Source organism: Callithrix jacchus, chromosome 5 (assembly GCF_049354715.1).
Source record: "Callithrix jacchus isolate 240 chromosome 5, calJac240_pri, whole genome shotgun sequence".
Lineage (NCBI taxonomy): Eukaryota > Metazoa > Chordata > Mammalia > Primates > Cebidae > Callithrix > Callithrix jacchus.
The window spans coordinates 22,025,990-22,048,861 of NC_133506.1; the positions used below are offsets into that span (position 1 = coordinate 22,025,990).

The 22,872-nt window shown below is 41.0% G+C and overlaps 1 protein-coding gene and 1 pseudogene across 10 annotated transcripts in view; one reads left to right on the plus strand and one right to left on the minus strand.

Moving 5' to 3' along the window:
- MACROD2 (mono-ADP ribosylhydrolase 2) overlaps positions 1 to 22,872 on the plus strand; it is a 2,068,485-nt gene that overhangs the window by 949,818 nt on the left and 1,095,795 nt on the right. The window lies entirely within an intron of this gene.
- Positions 9,761 to 10,231, minus strand: LOC103792844 (large ribosomal subunit protein uL14 pseudogene; annotated as a pseudogene). Its single transcript, XR_619755.5, has one exon. The product of XR_619755.5 is annotated as a large ribosomal subunit protein uL14 pseudogene (transcript).

Sequence of the window (22,872 nt, forward strand, 5' to 3'; positions counted from 1 at the left end):
GATGCAAAGAAAAAGATACAGGATAGGATTTATCGATGGCCTAACTCACAGGGATTTATACAATATGTTCCTGACCTCTCTGGTGGAGTCTAATGGAAATGGCTTCAGAGACAAGCAGTACTGGGTTCCAGTCTTGTTTCTGTGACATATATACTGCATGACTTTAGGCAAGTTCCTTTGACTCTTCACATGGTCATTGAGAAAATGAAATAACAAATCGGTATCAGTAAGGCACGTAGGACAGGTAGCCTCTTGATGGATGTTGCTTTTCTTTTTCCCAGACTACCCTGTTGCCATTTTTACACTTTTGCCTAAATGCAGAGTTTTGGTGTATTGTTTTATAGGACATTTTACTCATTTTTGTTAATTGAGCAGGTTTTTTAAAAATAGGAAGCATTATGTTTGAGTGTTCAAGCAGCTTTAGTATATGAACAAATCAAACTCAATATAGTCATGCTAGAGGGATGACCTGCATGCATGGGATGAGAGTGGAGTGTCACAGGAGGCTGATATCAGAGCCAACCCAGGGTGCTGAACATGATCTCAACTCTTCCACTTGACATGATTTGTTCCCCACTTTTTTCTTTGAGATGGAGTTTCACTCTTGTTACCCAGGCTGGGTGCAATGGCGTGATCTCAGCTCACTGCAACCTCTGCCTCCTGGGTTCAGGCAATTCTCCTGCCTCAGCCTCCTGAGTAGCTGGGATTACAGGCACGCGCCACCATGCCCAGCTAATTTTTTGTACTTTTTTTTTTAGTAGAGATGGGGTTTCACCCTGTTGACCAGGATGGTCTTGATCTCTTGACCTCGTGATCCACCCTCCTCAGCCTCCCAGAGTGCTGGGATTACAGGCGTGAGCTACTGCGCCCGGCCCTGTTCCCCCTTTTTAAGAGGAAAAAATGCTCTAGCTTGCTATACCTTGTGTTTGCCACCTGTCTAGTGGGCTAGAAAAGCGGGGGATGAGGGAGCCAAAGGTAATGGCTAATTAGAAAATTCATTTGAAATGTCTCAAATGCTTCAAGAAATAAAATTAACTGACTTTACAACCTTACCAAATTGATGATAATTATATTGGGCTTCCTGTAGTTCCAGTGAATGTGGGTTTTAGCAAAATATACACACCCTGTTGTCAATTTATCCTTGCATTATTATGAAAGAAAATCTTGTAGTGTTCAATTTCTTGTATAGTCATGCCACTTAAATTTGTACTTTCAGTGTAATCGTGCCTTGTCCTACCTATTTACAACTCGCTGAAAATATATTGAGTGTGGATCTAGTACGTAAGTGAGATTGTCTTTGCTAAAAGCTTCTTGAAATCACAGGAAAAGGGGAGAAAAAGCTGTTACAGCTGATCATTGCCAGAGGGTGAAAGTTCAGGAAGTAGAGAAAAAGAAAATTGTAGCATGTGATCAGAGTTCTCGGTTGTATGCTACAGAATCCATTCTATGTAGTTTAATCCAGAAACAATGCAGCCAGGGATGAAACCTGAAAAACACCCAGTCGCAACACTAGACTGTCCTAGAAGAAGCACGATGGCTGCTATTACCCACATATTGTCACTTAGGACATTAAAGTCTAGGGGTCAGAAACTCTGGCACGACTGCTCAAAAGAACCAGGTATACTCCCCCCGTGCTTTCTCCCAAGGAGCCGTTCTTTCCTGCAGCTAATAGTTTATGTTCTTTGTGTTCACCTTCAATGTTCACACATTCGGGTTGGCTTGGTGGCTCCACGTTGCAGGCTAGCTCCAGGGGAACCTGGGAAATGTAGTTTTAACTTTTTATCTTCTATAGGATAGCAATCAAAGTAAGCTAGAAGGGTGTTGGAATAGATGCTGGTTGGACTGCTTTTTAGTATCTGCTCCTGATGGAATTGAACTGAAAGGTGTTAGAGGTGTTGCAGTTACCTGTATGTTTGAATATTGTGAATTGTTTTGATAATGCAAACACACCCATATAGAACTGAAACTTCCTAAGTCAGCAATTTGTCAGGGCCAGAGCTGCCTGCTTGGTTTTGCTCTCTCCTTACCTTAGATACTAGAGTTTTGACTAAAATAGACAGATAAGACTTACCTAGTCTAGAAATTCCTGTGTAGTTTTATCTTTTATAAAGCATTTTAAAATTCAGAAATTTGTGAAAACAGTGACAGTATTGGTTAGGAATGAGTAAACCTGTGCTTTGGAATGAGTACATATTCATTGTACTGAATATGAACTATAATTATACAAAACAGACTTCAGTGGGCGTGCCATGATTTCAGGTAACAAAGTCTAGTTTCACTTCATGAAAGAATGACTGAAGGAGCTGGGCATGGTGGCTCAGGCCTCTAGTCCCAGCACTTTGGGAGGCCAAGGCAGGAAGATGTGTGAGGCTAGGAGTTCAAGACCAGCCTGGGCAACATAGTGAGACCCTATCTCTACTAAAAATAAAATATTACGTGGACATAGTGGCACACACTTGTAATCCTAGCTCCTTGGGAGTCTGAGACAGGAGGATCACTTGAATCCAGGAATTCAAGACTGCAGTAAGCTATGATCATGCCACTGCAGTACAGCCTGAGCAACAGAATGAGACCTTGTCTCTGGGAGGCGGGGGGAAGAATGGCTTAAGGAATATTTCTATTTCCATTTTTCTCTCTTCTAGATTTAACTTTGTCTAAATTCTCTAAGTTTGTTTCTAAACCTTGGTTATTTTTACTCCTCAGTGGTCCATGTTGGAATGTCAATTTCTATTTTCAGAAGTTCTATTACTATATGTAAAACAACAACAACAAAAAACATAGCTCTTTTCTTCTGCACTTGATCAAAATTCTCTTTAAGGTATCCACATTTCACCTTAATATGTATTCAGCTGTGCAGAATGCAAGTGACCAGCTTTACTTGTTAACCCGGGCATGGATGTAGTCCTCGGAGCCTTTTAATTAGAGTCCACTCTTAGGATGATGTGCTGCATTTTCTGCACTGGCACCCACTGGCATACAAAAGGAAAGCTGAATTTTCCGGGTTGAGCAGTAACATGGATGCCATACTAAATTCTGAATAGACACACTCATGCAGCTTCTTGTCCACCAGCCACAGGAACTCAGGAGTTTTACTGCTTTATCCTTCTATGCCCAACACCCCATCAGCTCCAGAGGCAGCTTGGCTGCTTGCCAATGTCAGTGGAAAATTAGCATTCTATCCTCACGGGCTCGTATCCTTTGTCAAGTCACCAAACCTTCAGGAATATTGACAAGTCATCTACCTAGATGTTTTTATTCATTTGCAAGACTAACTTGGACAGAGTTTTGAGTTTTCTTAAGGTTTTAGAGATACAGATAAATCATTAATTAAGGATTTAGAATTCACTAAGAATAAAAACTTTAAAAGGTAGTGATTTGAAGGATATGTTTAGTGCTGGAAGGTGTTTAAGGGTTAACTATTCTGACTTAGAGGAAGCCAAAGGAAGTAGTAGGTAAGGGATTTGCCAAAAAATAACATAGCTGGTTAATATCAATGCTGAGATCGAAACTCAGGTCCCCTGCCTGCCAGATAGGGAATGCGTCAAAGGTGCTTGATACCAAAGCATAGGTCCTAAGTCTTCATCGTCCTATATGAAGCATGTACATGATGCCACATGCTAGCTGAGCCCATGCTCTGAAGGATATCTACATGAAACAGCTACGAAAAATCATATAATATAGGCTACATCCCCAACCTACGTCTTCTCAAATTCACTAGAAGCTGTCCATTTTGTTGACAAAACTGAATTTGAAGTATATGCAACAAATGACTTCAACATTATTTTCATGGCTAAAAGTACCTAAAGAGCACTCTTCCTAGGCCAGGTGCAGTGGCTGATGCCTGTAATCCCAGCACTTTGGGAGGCCGAGGTGGGCAGATCACCTGAGGTTGGGAGTTAGAGACCAGCCTAACCAACATGGTGAAACCTGTCCCTACTAAAAATGCAAAACTTAGCTGGGCGTGGTCATGGGTGCCTGTAGTCCCAGCTACTCTGGATGCTGAGACAGGAGAATTGCTTGAACCTGGGAGGCACAGGATGCAGTGAGCCGAGATTGTGCCACTGCACTCTAGCCTGGTGGCAGAGTGAGACTACCTCTCAAAAAAAAATTTTTTTTTACACACATTACAATTCTTATTCCAACTAGGTGTCCTATAATCTACTTCTATTCTGGAGTTAGCACAGACCCCACAGTTTAAGGAATCCATCCCACAGAATGCTCCACTTCAGATGCTAATTGTAAGCCTGGGCTTCCTATACTTCTGACAGGCTATAAATCAGAGGTTTCTCACAATTCCTTCCTTGGGTTCAATAATTTGCTAGAATAGCTCACAGGACTCAGGAAGGCACTTGACTTAGCATTGTCAGTTTATTATAAAGGACACAACTCAGGAACAGCCAAATGAAAGAATGAGGTATGTGGGAAGGGCCATGGGGAATCCATGTCCTCTCTGGCTTGCCACCCTCCCCACACTGCCATGTGTTCACCAACCGAGCAGCTCTCAGAACCCCTTTATTTAGAGTTTTTTTGTGGGGGTTTCATTACATAGGTGTGATTGATGACCTCATTGGCCATTGGTGACTGGACTCATCTCCAGCCCTTCTCCCCATCCTGAAGGTGGGAGAGTAGAGCTGAAAATTCCAACCTTTAAATCACATGGTTGGTTCCTCCGGCAAGGGCTCCCATCCTTGAGTCACCTTATTAACATCAACTCCGGTATGGTTGAAAGGGGCTTATTATGAGTAACAGAAGATGCTCTTCTCACCCCTATCACTTGGAGAATTCCAAGGGGTTTAGAAACTCTTGTGTCATGAACTAAAAGATGCTCCTGTCACCCCTATCACTTAGGAATTTACTGAGTTTTACATGTTTTGTGTCAGAAACTAGGGCAGAGGCCAAATGTATATTTTGTATTAAGTCACAATCAATAAATACTTTATAAAAATGTAAATTTATGTATAAGTAAAAATAACTGCACATTTCTTGCTTTCACAAACTTTGTTGTCAGTGTGGAATGATCTCTCACCAGTTATCAAAACCCAGAGTTGAGTTCTTACATAGGGAAAAATCGGAAGTAGAGGTTAAAACATGAATATTAACAGTGATGTAGACTCTGGACCACTATCCACGTTTGACTTCCTCCATTTCCGAGATATGAGGCCTCAGGCAAGCTACTTGACTTCTCTATACCTTAGCATTTCATCTATAAATTCAGTATGTCACAGGCACCTAACATTGTTGAGAGATTGAGATGGTTCATGTCAAGTGCCTGCCATGACACCTTCTCAGATCTGGTACTCAATAAAAGTATTAAACATTTGGGCTGGGCACAGTGGCTCATGCCTGTAATAGCAGAACTTTGGGAGGCCAAGGCCAGAGGATCACTCAGGTCAGGAGTTCAAGCCAGCTCAGGAAACATAGGGAGATCCTGTCTTTAAAAAAAAAAAAATTCGAGCTCCTGTTCCCATGTTTTCATTCATTTAAAAGAATCATGGCAAAAATTTTTAAGTAAAAAATGTTTTAAAAATTACTGCAATTTTTTTTAAGTGAAAAAAAAAAAAAAAGCCAGGCACATTGGCTCACATCTATAGTCCCAGTTTCCCAGGAGGCTTATGCAGGAGGATCACTTGAGCCTAGAAGTTCAAGGCCAGCCTGGGCAACATAGTGAGACCCCATCTTTAAAAAAAGTTTTCCTTATTCTAGTAGAATTATGAACGTTTTCTTATTCAGAATAAAATTTAGGAAGCAACCAGAAAACATATATAGATATTGTCATACCAGGCCCCTATTGATTTCAACAGGGATAGCTCAGGAAGTGACCCAGAGCCAGTGAATGAGACGTGAGGTTTATAGAGGACTTACATACAGAGCATTCCAGGAGTGGGAGGCTGGACAGGAAAACCACTAGCATTTGTAAAAAGCATGCAGATTATATAGCATTTTCTCCTAGTAGTCTTCACCAAACATCCTCCCTTTAACCCAAAACAAGAGGCCCGTGATCCCTGTATAGTCTACATTCCAAATGATGGGCCAGGGGTTCAGATGTTCTTCATAGATAAGGAGTGAGTCCCAGCTTGACCACTCCTGGATTCTTCTCAGGGTATGCTTGAGTTTTTGTTGTCAGGTACGTCTGCCGTACAGACTCACAGCATGATTTTCCTCTAAAAAGCTTGATGATGCATTTTGGAAAACATTGTGAAGTTTTAAGTGGACTTCAATTAATTTTGAAAAAATAAACATACATCAATAAATATAATACTTTCCACAGAGCTTTAAATCACTTATATTTCCCTGATTTATAAAATCAAAAGTTTGGGTATGGTGGCTTATACCTGGCCTGAAATCCCAGTGCTTTGGGAGGCTGAGGTGGGAAGATCATTTGAGGCTAAGAGTTCAGGACTAGTCTGGGCGACATAACAAGACCATGTCTCTTAAAAAAAAATTAGCCGAGTATGATGACACATGCACATGCCTGTAGTCCCAGCTACTTAGGAAGCTGAACTGGGAGGATCACTTGAGCCCAGGAGTTCGAGGCTACAGTGAGCTATGATTGTACCACCGCACTCTAGCCTGAGCAAAAGAGTGAGACCCTGTCTCTTAAAACAATCAACCAAGCAAACCAGCAAACAGTTAATAATCTAGGGTTTTACCTACCTGATAGGACATAAAGGAAGCATAATAGAGAAAGTTCCTAGAACTGGCCCTTCCCCTGGTTCTGTGTGGGCAAACTCTCTATGACTGATAGAACCTTCCTCACTTGCTTGAGAGAAGGGAGTTGCTGGGAGTTCTTGTCAGAGGTTTTGCAGAAATTTCCCACAGCTGAGAGTTTCTAATTTAGAGTCATTGTTCCAGTGAATGGAAATGAGCTGAAGGAACAGTGGTGACACTCGCTTTCAGCTAAGCAAGGAGACCTGCCCTGGTCACAGGTGAAAAGCCCGGCCTTGAGTGTTACCCAGCTCCTTTGACCTTTTCTCTCCAGAGCTACATCTCTCTTTCCCTCCCTTCTTTTGCAATACAAGAAAACTGGTCAAAGTTATCCATCTTTCTTCTTTGAAGATGGAAGTCCATGCAAACACTTCCATTTCATACATACTCAAATTCCAAGTGATCCTGAAGGACCATTGAAAGTTAAAGTTGACGTGGCAGAGAGAATGCTGTGCTGATGAGAGTTGGATAATTATATGACTAATTTCTGGCAACATTATAATATGATGCCAGGGTGTCTTTTTTTTTCTTTTGTATGAAGAAAATGTAGTGTCGAGATTTAAAAATAAGTATTAAGGAAATGGAGTTTTCAGAGAAAAACTCTTCTAATGTACCCTCTTATTTAAAAAAAAAAAAATTTTCATGAGACATTGTCATGGTTGTCAACATCATGCTTTATGGCTTTTGAAACCTGAGCTTCAACACAAAATTTCTTTTTACATACTGGGGATTATTGTACTTTTTGGATAAGATAGAGGTCTTATTCAAAATTCTTACAATCATAGAAACAGATAACACACTATCATTATCTGTGACAAGAGGATAGGAAGAGGATGGGAAGGATAATTAAAATGCTGGGATTGGCTCTTTCAAATTTTGTTCTCTGAATCTTAGCACAGATATAAAATATTAGAATTTAAACTCTTAAGATATATTTTTAAAGTTTCTAACCAGGTGTCATGGCTCATGCCTGTAATCCCAGCACATTGGGAGGCTGAGATGGGTGGATCACTTGAGGTTAGGAGTTTAAGACCAGCCTGGCCAACATGGTAAAACCTTGTCTCTATTAAAAATACAAAAATTAGCTGGGCATGGTGGCGTGCACCTGTGATCCCAGCTACTCAAGAGGCTGAGGCAGGTGAATCGCTTGAACTCAGGAGGTGGAGGTTACAGTGACCGAGATTGTGCCCCTGCACTCTAGCCTGGGCAACAGAGGAAGACTCTGTCTCTAAAATAATAATATTAATATAATAAGAAAATAAAAGGTTTAACAAAGGGACTCTCTGGAGGAGGATAATTATGTAGAGGGACTGTGATATCCAGTTGAAGACAGACGTCCAATGGAGAGGGCTGAGGAAATAAGTACCCAGAGTGTACTCCTCTCTTCCTCCACTCTCCTGGTGGGACTCCTTCTTGGCCTGCTGGATACCAGAGGGTCAGGGACACCATTGATGAAGTCCATAAAGGTCAGCCTCCTGTTGCAGAGCAGGGTGAAAAATGGGATAGAGTTGAGTGGACCAAAGAAAGATATTTGACACAGTTTTTCCAATCCTATATTACACACACACACACACACACACACACGTACACACATACACACGCATGCATGCACCCCCCCCCACACACACACCCTTCCTTCAGAACAAGTTTTTCCATTGAAACATTTAAATCTTTGTTCATTAACTCAGGTTCTTTGATACCTTAGGAAGATTGTGAGAATATGAAACGCCAGCATCAAATGTGTCTTGCCTTTTTTGGCACATTACTCAAGTCTTTTAAGGTCTTCTTGATTTCTGGTTCCATCATTCAACACAGTGGTCCTCAAATTTAGTAGCTGCATCTCAGAATATCCTGGAAAGATCTTTAGAGTACTAATTTTTCAGGCCTACCCCAGAGGTTTAGTGAATCTCAGGTAAGGCTCAGGAATTTCTGTGTTTTTTGTTGTATTTAGTTTCCCAGGCAACCCTAATGTAGCCAATGAAAACTCAAGTATCTGGGATCCCTTCATATAACGACTTCAACACAAGGGTTGTGCTAGATATTTTTTTAGAATTTATCTTTGTCCAGAAACTCGTGGCTATTCCACTGGGACTAGAATTGGGAGTGTAGAGTGGAATGCTGGAATTGCCTAGGAGCTTTTCCGAATTTCATTACCTCTTCCTGGGTTGGCCAAGCCTCATTCTGGAATCCTCTCACTGCTACAAGTGAACTGCTATCATTGAAGGGAGCATGTTAAATCCTACCAGTCTTCTAGTGCAAAAATGCTGTAGGACTCTAGATTTACCAATAGTCTTCTTTACATATGATTGTTTGACTTTTTGCATTAATTTTACTATTTGTATTTTCTCTATGTTGTGCTAGAATATTATGATAGACTCTGAAAATATTTTACTGGATTTGAATCATATCCATCAAACCTACGCAGCTGTTTTTCCTTCTTTTCTTTCTCCCATAAGTACTAATTGTTCTAGGAGCCAAGCACATTCCAGACCTTAGGGACACCATAGTGTACAAGACAGCTGAGGTCCCTGCCCTCTTGTGCTTACCTTTCAGTGGGGGATGCAGACATTCAAAAAGTAAATAAAACATGCAAAAAATTTTTTTTGTTGTATTTGTATTTATGTTATTGCATTTTAGGTTTGGGGGTACATGTGAAGATTGTTGCATAGGTACATACATGGCAGTGTGGTTTGCTGCCTTCTTCCCCTTCACCTATATCTGGCATTTCTCCCCATGCTATCTCTCCCCAACTCCCCACCACCTGCTGTCCCTCCCCTATTTCCCCCAACAGACTCCAGTGTGTGATGCTTCCCTCCCTGTGTCCATGTGTTCTCATTGTTCAACACCCACGTATGAGTGAGAACATGTGGTGTTTGATTTTCTGTTCTTGTGTCAGTTTGCTGAGAATGATGGTTTCTAGGTTCATCCATGTCCCTACAAAGGACATGAACTCATCATTTTTGATGGCTGCATAATATTCCATGGTGTATATGTGCCACATTTTCCCTGTCCAGTCTATCATCGATGGGCGTTTGGGTTAGTTCCAGATCTTTGCTTTTTTTTGGTTTTAAAGTTTTTTATTTTTTACAAATATCCTGGAGAATCATGCATTGCTGCCAGCATTGGATGCAATCCGGGGCCACAGGTCTGCACACTCCTTTGCTACTGGTCCTGAAATGGCAGAACCTTTCATCTCGCCTTTATTGTTCACTATGACCCCTGCATTATCTTTAAAATAAAGAAACGCACCATCTTTGCTCCGGAATAATTTTTGTTGTCGAATGACCACTGCTGGATGGACCTTTTTTCTAAGCTCTGGTTTGCCTTTCTTGACTGTGGCCATCACCATGTCACCCACACCAGCAGCAGGAAGTCTGTTCAGCTTTCCCTTGATCCCCTTCACAGGGATGGTACACAGGTTTTTGGCCCCTTTGTTGTCAGCACGGTTGATTACCGCTCCTACCGGAAGACCCGAGGAAATCGGGAATTTCACATCAGAAGACCCACCACGTCCTCACTTCGACATCTTGAACGTTGGAAAGAAGGGAAAAGGAAGTAGATTCAAAGGACACTGGGATATGAACTTTGATGCCCCACCCCACAAAAAATATTTTTAATATGGGTATGTGGTATAAAGAAAACAAATGGTACTGGGCGTGGTGGCTCACACCTGTAGTCCCAGCACTTTGAGAGGCTAAGGTGGGAGGAATTCTTGAGCTGTGGAGTTCAAGATCAGTTTGGCCAACATCCTAAGACCCCATCTCTTAGAAAAAAAGGAAAAAAAAAAAAACGCAAATGAAGGGATATGGTGAACTGTAAGGAGTAGGTGGAATGGAGGCAATTGCTGGGAGGGCCTCTCGAAGGGTACATAGTAGTTGAAAATTGAAGGTCAAAAAGGAGCCAGTCTTGCAGAGATCCGGGAGAAGAGCATTTGAGGCAGAAGGAACAGCAAGTGAAAATGCCCTGATATAGGAAAGAAACTTCAGAATTCAAGTAATGCAGTGAGGTCATTTCAGAGTGACTTGTCCTTATTAATTCTGTGCTGACCAGCAAAGAGATACTTCCATCTGCTCTGGGTCTCATAAACTACCTCTTCAAATGGCTGCTGAAAATGTTTCTATGTCCCCTCCCCACAAGCTTTTAGCCAGCCCATGTTTATATGTGCCTGTAATAGATTAGAATAAAATAAATACATGAAAACTGCTGATAAACCAAAGCTTTACTAGTAAATCTTGGTCGCTCTCTCTCCTCCAGGAGCTGATCCAGGTTATATGGAATCTGAAGCTTTTACAATTTTAAAGGTCCTTTCAAAAAAAAATTTCAAATAAAATATTGCTATGGCCCCACTTACGCAAGTGAAGGGCCCAGGAGCTTCAGATTGATTAGCTCCATGGTAAATTTACCTGTGCCTGGCACCTGTCTTTAGATAAGAGACTGAGAATGACCAAGAATCAAAATCCACGGAGAGTTGTAAGTAGGAGGCAGTGGAAAAGCATGTGCTTCGTGAATAACCAGACACCCATGTTCTTCCCCGTGTGAGCTGGTGAGGAGAGGGAGAGGAAGACTTGTTTAGATTTAACTATGCAGTTATTATGGCAATCCCCAAGATAGGGGCAGGAGGAAATAAAAAGATATAGGCTGCTATTTTGTATTTTGTAAGGCTGAAAGGAAGCTTTAGGCGAGTAAAGGAAGGTAGGCTAAGGAAATACATAGGAAACCGGGTGAAATGGAAACTGCTGAAAGAGGTAGAGGTGGTCAGGACCACGCCAGCGTGGGAGGTCAGGAGCGTGTGCAGGTTGTGTTGGTGGGCGCAGAGGAGCAGGAGTCTGACATGGGAGGGTGGAGATAGTGTAGGCTGAGTTGGGAAGGTCTGGGCGTGGAAGTGCAGGTCATTGGTGAAGGCAGTAAAACGTGGTAGGGGGTGAGTGTGCAGGCAGAGGAGGACAAGTGATGGTGGTAGTGGTTGTAGGGCAGAGTTCGATTTCATTTGGGCCTGTGGAGATCCATTCTTCCTGCCTTGTGTGAAATGTTTTGTTGCATAATTACTTCTGAGTCTCAAAAAATATTCTTATGAGTAATGGGGAATCACTCATCTCTTACATGATCAAAGCAAAGACTTACCGTAATCACAAAATTCTCAGGCTGTGGTCCAAGTTTGGGTCCAGTGTTTGGACATTTGCTTTCCAGGCAATAATAATGAGGTAAGTCATAATCTAATACATTCATATAATTCGTAAAAAATCTGTAATTGGGAGATATATATAATCTTAAATATTTGTCTTTTTGTCTTTTTAATGCTAGAAACAAATTATTCTTTTAACTATTTTGAAACATATAATAAATTATTGTAAACTGTAGTCATCCTGTTGATGTATGAATCTCAAGGTCTTATTTCTTCTGTCAAACTCCATATTTGTACCCATTAATCAGCCTCAATTCATCCTCCCTCCCCGACCCTTCCTAGCCTCTGCTAACCACCAGTCTACCCTATCTTCATGAGATCCACCTTTTAGCTCCCATGTATGATTAACATGTGATATTTGTCTTTCTATGCTTGGCTTATTTCACAGCAAACTCCAGCTGCATCCATGTTGCTGCAGATGACACATTCGTTTTTACTGATGAATAATGTTCAGTTGCATACATATACCATATTTTCTTTATCCAGTCATTAATTGACAGGCACTTCAGTTGATTCCATATTTTGGCTATTGTGAATAGCGCTGCAATGAACATGGGAGTGCAGATAACCTCTTCATTATATTTATTTCCTTTCTTTTGGATATATGCCTAGTACTGGAATTGCTAGATCACATAGTAGTTCTATTGTTAATTTTTTTCAAGAACCTCCACACTATTTTCCAGAGTGGCTGTACCAATTTACATTTCTACCAACAATGTATAAGGGCTTCCCTTTCTCTGTATTCTTCTCAGCATCCATTATCCCTGCCTTTTTGATAACAGCCATTTTAACTGGGGTAAGAGGATATATTATTGTGGTTTTGATTTGCATTTCTCTGATGATTAGTCATGTTGAACATTTGAAAAGTGCTTGAGTGTTACCTTGATAAAACATAAACCAGGCTGGGCACGGTGGCTTATACCTGTAATTCTAGCATTTTGGGAGGTCAAGATGGGTTGATCACTTGAGGCCAGGAGTTCAGGACTGGCCTGGCCAACATGATAAAACCTCGGATTTAGTAAATACACAAAAATCAGCCGGGCATGGTGGCATGTGCCTGTAATCCCAGCTATTCAGGAAGCTGAGGCAGGAGATCACCTGAGCCCAAGAGGCAGAGGTTGCAGTGAGCCAAGATCATGCCACTGCACCCCAGCCTGGGTGACTGTCTTAAAGCAAAACTAAACCAAACAGAATATGTGGTCAGGGAGAGAGATTTCTTATAGAAAATGTTCTTTCTTCCATGATTTATAACAAATCAAGCCGTCCACCTTCCTCAGCCTCCCAAAGTGCCGGGGCTACAGGTGCATGCCCCTGCACCCAGCCAACATTCTGATCTTCTGTAGGCACTCTAACAGTGTGTTGCTTTTTTCTTGCTTTTCAAGCCTGCCAGGTAGTCACTTATTATCTATCATTACATATCTGATATCTATCATTTTCTGCTTTTAAAATATGTTCCTCATATATATTAAATGTCATATATAAATTAAAATGACTTTGCTTAAATGTCAACTTGTTAGGACATATATGTAATTCTGAAATAGAATAGTGCTGCCCTCCTGCTCCTCCTCTTCCTTTTCTTCCTCTTCTTTCTACTTCTCCTCCTTTTTTTCCCTCCTCTTCCTTCTTCTTCTTCTCCTTTTCCTTCTTGTTCTTCTCCTCTTCCTCCTCCTCCTCTTTCTTCTTCAGTTATTTTGGTGTGCTTCGAGGTGTATCACCTTGATGAAACCTAAACCAAACAGAATTTGTGGTCAGGGAGAGATTCCTTTTAGAAAATGTTCTTTCTTTCAGAATATGTAACAAATCAAGTGGCTGCAGAGCCGTTGTGTGGGTCAGCATAGGTGACAGCTTCATGAATGTTAACGTTGAATGTCACATGTCTGCTGAAAATCAGCATAAGCCCCTGAATGTGGTTTTTAAAAGGCTTATGGTATGCTCAGGCATGACTGCAGACTGAATGTCACATCTTAGATTTATGCATATAAGCCTAAATTTTTAAAAAGAGTAGAAAACTGTAGTATGTGTTTGTTTCTGAATGTTCAAGCGTCTTGCTTTATCTTTCCGCTGTGCCTTCTGTCCTGACTATGTTAACAGATAAAATAATTTGCAAAGACGGACAGCCATTTCCTTGCCAGGGTACAATCCAGTGTGGGGGATTTCTAAATGCTAATTAATTCCAACCTCAACTATTTTACCTGCTGTTTCAAAGGCTAGCAGCTTGTATTCATCACCTGAATGACAGCTGTTTCTAACCTCTTTTCCCTGAAAAGAAATAATGAAATTAAATAAACCTTTTGCATGCTAATCACTGACATTCTGAAGAGACAGTTGAAAAGTGCTCAAGTGGGAGTCTAAGGCAGACTTGAAGAATTGAGTCTTTGTCTACATCAACCAGTTGTTGAATTTTGACCAGATATTTGTGAGGTGTACAGAGAAAGGCTCGCAGGCGATTGATGAGACGGTGTTATCGTGAGGGAATAATTAAAAGCAACTTTAAGTATATTAAATGTCTACATTTAAGCAAGTTGAGCAGTATACCTTTTTATTTAAATTTTATAGTACATACTCTTTTTCATTTTCTTAATGTAGTGAATTTCCTTCCACGTCAATGGACAGGTAGAAAAAGCAAGGCTTTTTAATTTTTTAAAATTTTGTTTACAAGCTGTTTTTGCGTTAGAGTTCATTCAGTCTACTTAATTATCGCATCATGATGGTTGATATATTACTTCCCGATCAGAGCTATCCTTTGCCAACATGTATTTTATTTCTACCATCATTTTAATTTCTCTTTTTTACCATAATAATTGGAGTTAAGAGCATTTGATGGATTCATCCTAAACAAGGTAAATGCTCGGTGAGGGCCACCTTCTTACACAGTAAACATGCACACAGGCAGTTTGGAAAGGATTACTTAACCTGCGTGGAGGATTAGCATGTAAATATCAATAGTAGATTATGTTTCCTGATTTGTTTAAAGGTATCTGCCACTGAATGTTTTCTCCTGCACGTTCCTGACTTTCTGTAAGACCCCAGAGAGCATTGTTTAGTCAGAAGCAGTGGGTCTCTCAGAGTTCATGCATCTCATTAATTTAAGTTGCTTTGATGATGCCTACCTTGGTTACAAGAGGATATGATTCTTTTTATTGTTGTTTTACCGTTATTATCACTCAGCAATTTTATTATCATATGGTAAAATGTGACCTTTTGGTGCTCCTTCTATGAGTTTTTACAGTCATATAGATTTGTGCAATTAGTCACTATTACAGTCAGATGATAGTAAAGTTTTATCTTTCCCAAAAACACTTTTGTGCTATCCCTTTATTGACACCTGCTCTCCTCACCGCTAACTCCCGAGAGGGTATTTTTGTGATGTTAAAATATAAAGAAGAATGAGAAGGAGGAGGAAGAGGAAGAAGGAGGAGCAGAAAGAAGAAAAGAAGGGAGAAGAGAGGTAGGGAGGGCGAGGAGAGGGAAGAAAGGAAAATTGGGGATGCAACCAGGTGAAATATTCATTGGCTTCTTATCAGGGATTGTATGTGTTACCTGAGACAGTATCTTCAATACATTTCATTCCCTTTTCTCATGTTAGAAGGTGAAATTGTTCAAATGGTTTCTGCAGTCATCCTCTAAACTGGAGATGGTATACTATACCTTGAAAGTGCAGTTAGCCCCAGTGATATCTCTTCTCGTCCTACACTGTCAGTGCTAGGCTCGTCTGCTGTCAATCTGACATCATTCCCATCTATGGGATGCAATGAAGAGGAACCAAGAAGCGCATACCCCAGAGTCCTCTTTTCTTAATGGTTCTGAGTCCAGATTCCCAGTGATGGCAACCGGTACGGGAGCTGGGAGGCGGAAGAGATGTGGAGTCTGTTGCAGATGAATGTGTGGGCAGATGTGGGATTCCGGGTGGCTTGCGAACCACTCACCTGACTGCTGCAGACAGTAATCACTGGTGGGACCTTTCCAGGGAATTTCCAGGGCAGTTTCCCATAAGCCACTGAGAACCAGCACTCTGGTGTTGCTTCAGGTTGAGGTTTCTGGGTCTGCCTTCTCACCCTTCTGCTGCCCTTCCCATAACTTCTACTGTGACTTTTCTGTTCTTTATCCACTCTGGCTCACCTATCATTTGTGGAAACCCCAATTCCTGCATTAAACTTGCTATTTCTGGTGTCTCTTCAAGTGACTTGGTTTTCCTGCACAAATCCAGCTTGCTGAACCCTGTTTTAAAGAGAAATTTAGTATGTGTGGCCAGCATTTAAAAATGGGAAGATTTCTCTTTGAAGTCCTAATGGCCATTTTTCTTTTCCTTTTGTTGGAGACTGAGTCTTGCTCTGTTGCCCAGGCTGTAGTGCAGTGGCATGATCTTGGCTTACTGCAACCTCTGCCTCCTGGGTTCAAGCGATTCTCCTGCCCCAGCCTCCTGAGTAGCTGGGTTTTAATAGAGCTTGGGTTCCACCATTTTGGTCAGCCTGGTCTCGAACTCCTGACCTCAAGTAATCCACCTGCCTTGGCCTCCAAAAGTGCTGCTGGGATTATAGGTGTGAGCTACCATGTCCGGCTGACTTTTCCTTTGAGAAATCAAGTCAGGAAACACTGGACCAGTGTTCTGGACTGAAGACAGATGTGTGGAGTTTATGAGTGGCTGCCCCCTTAGAAAGGGTATGATTGTCCACTTTACCACCTAGCCTTGCTAAATAACATCACCTTAGTCTTACTGATTAAAAGCTTACCAATTGCAAAGCTGTTTTCTAGGAACTTCTGGGTATATGGAGATGTGTAAGAAGAACCCAATGCTTTCAAAGAGCTTTGGGGAATTAATTGACGGGGACAAAAGCAAGCGCGTTACTGCCCTGTGATAGCAAAGTACTCGTGTGGAAGGATTGCTTAAAGGAGGGTGAGAAAATAAAGTGAAAACATAAACTCACTAGCTCACTATTTGGGTATTTTCTTTTTTGAGACAAAAGTCTCACTCTGTCACCCAGGCTGGAGTGCAGTGGCTTGATCTCAGCTCACTGCAACCTCCACTTCCTGGGTTCAAGCAATTCCCTGCCTCAGCCTCCCGCCTAGCTGGGATTACAGACACCTGCTACCACATTTGGCTAATTTTTGTATTTTTAGTAAAGACAGAGTTTCACTATCTTGGCCAGGCTGGTCTTGAACTCCTGACGTCATTATCCACCCGCTTCAGCCTCCCAATGTCCTGGGATTACAGATATGAACCACTGTACCTGGCCTATTTGTAATTTTTAAATTACTCAAATAGAGTTTTATGATGGCTTCACTTGGTATTGATACTCCAATTGTTGATGAAATATTAAATGTAATCTGGGCATGGTGGCTCACACCTGAGGTCCAAAGTTCAAGACCAGCCTGGCCAACATGATGAAATCCTGTCTCTATTAAAAATACAAAACTTAGCTGGGCATAGTGGTGAGTGCCTGTAATCCCCAGCTACTGAGAAGGCTGAGGCAGGAGTGTTGCCTGAACCCAGGAGGTGAAGGTTGCAGTGAGCCAAGATCATGCCATTGCACTCCAGCCTGAGTGACAAGAGCAAATCTCTGTCTCAAAAAAAAAATTTTTCATAAAATATAAACTTAGTGAATATGTTGGAATAAATGTAAATTAATCTTTTTCCAAGTAAACAAATTCTCAAAATATGTTTCTTTAGAGTATTTGTTGTTGATTGCTATTTCTATCACATATTTATATCTAAATACCAATACATATATGTATTTTTAATGTGATATGTTTCAGAAAAAATTTTTAAAGTTTTCTGCACTTAAAATTTTTCCAACATGTTGTATTTAAATAAAATACAAGTGGCATTATCAGGTTAATTAATTGCAGATAAAAATAAATCCATGATTAGCATTGCTAAAATATAGACAGATATGAATCTTTTTATTTCTTTTACTTTTGTTCTGCTTCGTGTTGCACAAATATGATAACACATAATTTTTGAAGCAGGATTTTTTTTTTTTTTACTTTATGTTGAGATCTTTTGTGTGCTGAAATTAAAATATGAGAATAAGTAATCAATGATTGTAAGGTCAATGTCTGTTGATTTTCTTTTCCTCCAGGTGAAAAGAGACGTTAGTTTATCAGTTTAGAGAAAACACAGGTGCTTCCTAGTGGCAGGCAATAGCACACTCCATATAGGAGGAATTCATAGATAAGCCTTTTTAAAGATTATTTCTTTTAATTCATTTTCATGCAGTGTGATTTATTTTTTGTGGAGGGAAGTAGATTCAATTTTGTATTCTCCCCCAATGGCTGATGAAAGTCTGGACAATATCTATTTGGTTACGCATGTGAGGTGTATGTGTGCACATGTGCATGTACATATACACATACACACATATATATTTTGGTGGAGACACAAATAACATTTATTTGAACAACTCCAAACCTGTGTAAGTTTGATCCATTCCAGATGGCCAGATATCTGGCTGTCAGATCCTTGGCTCAGCCCATTTCTTATCTCCTAAATATCCCTTTGTGCTTCCCTGAGAGTAGGGCATGTCTTGGAACTGGAGGAGTTTCCTGTTAGGACAGCTCAAAGATTGGCCAAGCAAGCTGGGGACAGTCAAAGTTGTCTTACAGAAAGGTTCACATCTTTTAACTGATGTACCTCTTTGAAAATGCATTTTGCTCTATAACAGTGTTTCTGGGTTTGTTATAGAGGCAGAACAGTAAAGCGAAGTGATTCTGAACATTGGGAAGACCAGCATGATTCCATTTCTGACTCTGGCATTGGCCGCAGGCCCTTGTGTATGCTCTGAAAACTAGCTGAGCCTCAGTTTACCTTCCATATATGGAGGCACCAGCAGTACCTACCTCACAAGGGTGTTGTAAAGAATAAATGTGATAATCCGAGTAAAGGATTTATCAAGATGATTGATTCATAATAATTGGTAAACACATGATAACTGATAGTAATAACATTGGGGCTAAGGCATTTCTGCTAAGACAGTGAGGCTCAAATTTGAGTGTGCATCAGAGTCACCTAGGGGGCTTATTAAAACGCAGATGGCCTGCCCCCCACCCTGCAGAGTTTTGACTCAGGAAATCTGGATTTTGCATTTTTAGCCAGCTCCCAGGGAATGCTAATGCTGCTAGCCCTAGAACCACAGAACAACCACTGACTTAAGGCGTTCAGACTCCAGACCATTTCTTTTGGGCAGGTGAGGATTGCAGTTCGGTCGTGTACCTGAGTGAAGGATCAGATGTGGGATTACATCTGTCAACCTTGGGCAATGCCTCTAAAGCTACGATCCTGGTAGCTCAGTGCTGGCTCAGTGTTTATCAAGTGCAACAAAACTAGGAAGTCCTGTATTTGCTTATATCTAGCATTCAACAACTCACAAAAACTTTCTGTGTTGTTTTCATATCCTTAACTTTCAAGGAGCAGCTCACTCGCCTGATCCAGAGCAATTTTTTCCCCTTAAGTCATCAGAGAACTGTCACCAGCTGCCCCAATTCTGCCTTCCTTTGGCACAGGACAAATACGACATCCTCTGTGCCCCCACCAGCTGATTGCAGCTCTTTTGAGGAGTGGAGATTTTATTTCACTCCGGTTCCTTTTTGGGAGCGAATCCATTTCCCTGGATTTTGTCAGGGAGGGTTTTGGGTAAGCTGAGCAGGCCATGCACAAATACTTGATGGGAGTGGGGAATGGCTGTGAACTAAATATTTTTACTCCTTCACACTAACTGAAACAGCTACCTTATCTGGTGACACGTGTTCCAGTCAAATCCTTAACTAGCTGTGGACCCTCCTCAAATACCATTTGCTTATTTTGGCTTTAACAGTGGGTGGCATCTATCACTTATTGATTGTGACACACCACTGCTACATTCTTCACCTGCAACATTTCCTTTTATCTTTCCTAGGAGTCTATGGCCTGGGAAGTGGGATGGCAAAGATACTCATATAGTAACTGTTTCCAGCTGTTCTAATGGCAACATACACCTATCTGTCTTGTAGTCTTTTGCTGGTGGCCTCTGCTTACCAAACCTGCGGTGCTGCAAGCTCTACAATAGGCCTCCCTGGGCCAAGAGCAGGGCAGAGAATTACAGAGAATCAATGGTGGAGCAGAGGCAGGGTAGGTGGCAGACAGGGGACAATAAGTAACTGGTATCTAGGGAAAATGTTAGGAGACAGAGGCTTTATCAAGTGCCTGGCCCAATACAGGACTTTTGCTAAGTAACAAAACTAGGCTTTGAAGCCTGGATCATCCGAATCAAATTATAATCCTGCCAGTGGAGCATACCTTTATTTTAGGAGCCTGCAAAACAGGTTGACGTTATCACAAAGCAAATTGTATGTATAATCAGCATTGTCCTTTCACGTATATGAGTAGGTAGAACTATCCAGGTGGGGAAGTGTTCTCTTCCCCCATTCTGAGATATTCTGAAATGAAAGGTTAAGAGTTATTTTTAGAAAGTATGTATACTTTTCACTTAGATATCCACTCAGCAATAAGTACAACCATCAGGATTATGCTTTAGCCACATTTGGCTTTTCCCTGCCCCCAGCCACACATTTAACCAAGACCAAAATGTTCACTTTAGTTCCAGAAAGATTTTTTTTCTTTGTAGAACAAAAATTCAAGTGACCTAAAAAGGGAATTGACTTTTAAAAATAATCTCCATATATCTAAGTTTGAAATGTTTAACTCTAATTAAAGTTCAGCATAGGAATGATACATTGTCATTTAGTAGAAGAAATTTGTCTTTAAAATAAGTGTGTTATTTTAGCAATTGCGAAGCGTCATATTTCTGAAGAACAATTTCTCCCCTTCAAAGGCAGGGTTTTAGTATTGAATTGCCTATAAATGTTCAAATGTGACTTGCAGGTCAAAAATCACAGTTTAAGTGGATTTGATGGATTTTCAGGCATAGTTTGTAATGTGATTTTAGGTTACTACTTGTTTCAATTGAAACATCAAGCTAACAGTGAATAAAAAGTAATGGAGGCCAGGCACTTTGGGAGGCCGAGGTGGGTGGATCACCTAAAGGTGAGGTTAGGAGTTCGAGACCAGCCTGACCAACATGGAGAAACCCCATCTTTACTAAAAATACAAAATTAGCCAAGTGTGGTCGCACATGACTGTAATTTCAGCTACTTGGGAGGCTGAGGCAGGAGAATCGCTTGAACCCAGGTCACGGAGGTTGCGGTGAGCTGAGATCACGACATTGCACTCCAGACTGGGCAATAAGAGCAAAATTTCACCTCAAAAGAAAAGAAAAGAAAAGTAATGAAGATACTTGTCCAAGATGATTGCCTGGTGAATCAGGCTCCTTTTGAGAAATATACTCATGGAAGCAAATATGAGCTGACTCATTTATATATTCATGGTTTTATTTCCATATATTTGAGCACCTACTATCTGACAAGTGTTATGCTTCCAATATGTTTATATCTTAATTTTGCACTTTGGCACAGGACTGATATAATGGGCATTGTTGTCGAGAGTGTCTGTCATTTAACCAGCATTTAATGCATCTTATCTCTAAGCCATCCATCAAACCCATTATATTTTTATTATTATTTCCGCTTTATCTTTGTTTAACTGAAGCTGAAAACTTGATATACGTCACAGAGTTAGTCCATGGTCAAGTTGTGCTTTTGACTCAAGTGCACATCAAGGCAAATACAATATATATTTTCAACTATGTTTGCACTTATTGTCCCTTCTTGACCATCTCTAGGGTTGTCTATGCTGTTAACTCAGCTGATCTTTTGATGATGAGAAACATATTGGGTCCTAGTGTTTAAATTTCTGAAAAATCCAATTCTTGAAAATGTGGGGCCAGGTTGAAGAGACAGGGTCTGCTTAGGGCAGATGGCTCCTAGGATGTATGCCATACGGCTGAGTTCTGTCACTCAAGGATACTAGTATGGTTCACCTTGGGGTTTTCAGACTCGTGCTGTCTTGCAGACACTGGTTGTTCATTGGGGACCACATTATACTACTCAGGTTCAAGGGAGATGATTCTTCCATAGATCTCTTCTGTTGTGGGACCCAGGCAGTCTTGCCTGGGTCTAAGGGTATGACTGAATTAAGATTGCAGGATTGAGAAGAAGCAATTAAATCTAAGATGTCATGGGATTTGGCAAGACATAAACATAGGGATTCTAGAATCTTTTGTCAAAGTAAGAATAACCTCTGTAAGAATACGGACCTGGTCTCACCAATGAACTAGCAAGACCTAGAAACATAGGCAAGCCCACATTAGGTATTATTATGTTTTGTTAGGTTCATTGCTTCAAAGGGAGATACCTGCTTGGTGCACAGAAACTTGAGGGAAATAATATCCTAGTTTCAGGCTTATTCCTGGACTGCCTCTTGGATGTTAGGATCTCCATTGAAGAGAATACCTGAAATTTTGGGAGAGTTGGCCTCTGACATTCCGAGAGTTCTTTCCTGGGCATCTGAGATGTTGCAGGGCCTATTTTAGGGAGAACGTTTCGGTGAAAAAACCTGAGGTCAGGATAATGTGCTGTTACAGTCTTCAAACTTAGAAGTCATTAAAAGGCTTTTTGGTTGATTGAGGACTTACTGGCCCATGGGATCTGGTTTTTATGCAAAGTCATCGGGGCATTGCAAATTTAGGACTAGAAGGGTGAGATACTTCCAGCGTATTTTCTTTCAGTACTAAGCCTAATATACAGAGAACCAAGGCAGCCCACTGACGACCAGCAATCATCAGATTTCTCTCTTGCCTCATAGTAAGTTGGGAATGAGTCTTGAGGAAATGGATTGGCTGGTTGAGGGTTAGAGTCATGGCTTACTGCAGTGGTCTGTGGTGTTCATGAGTGGGCCAGCCCTGAATATATGGTTTCTGTTTAGGAAGTTTAGAAGCAGGTATCAGATCCCCATACATAAAGCTATTGAAGTTGAGGAACAAAAAATCCAGTTCTTATAGAAAGGGAGCATCAAGTAGGTAACTGGCCATGGATGTAAATGCAGGAAGCTAGTT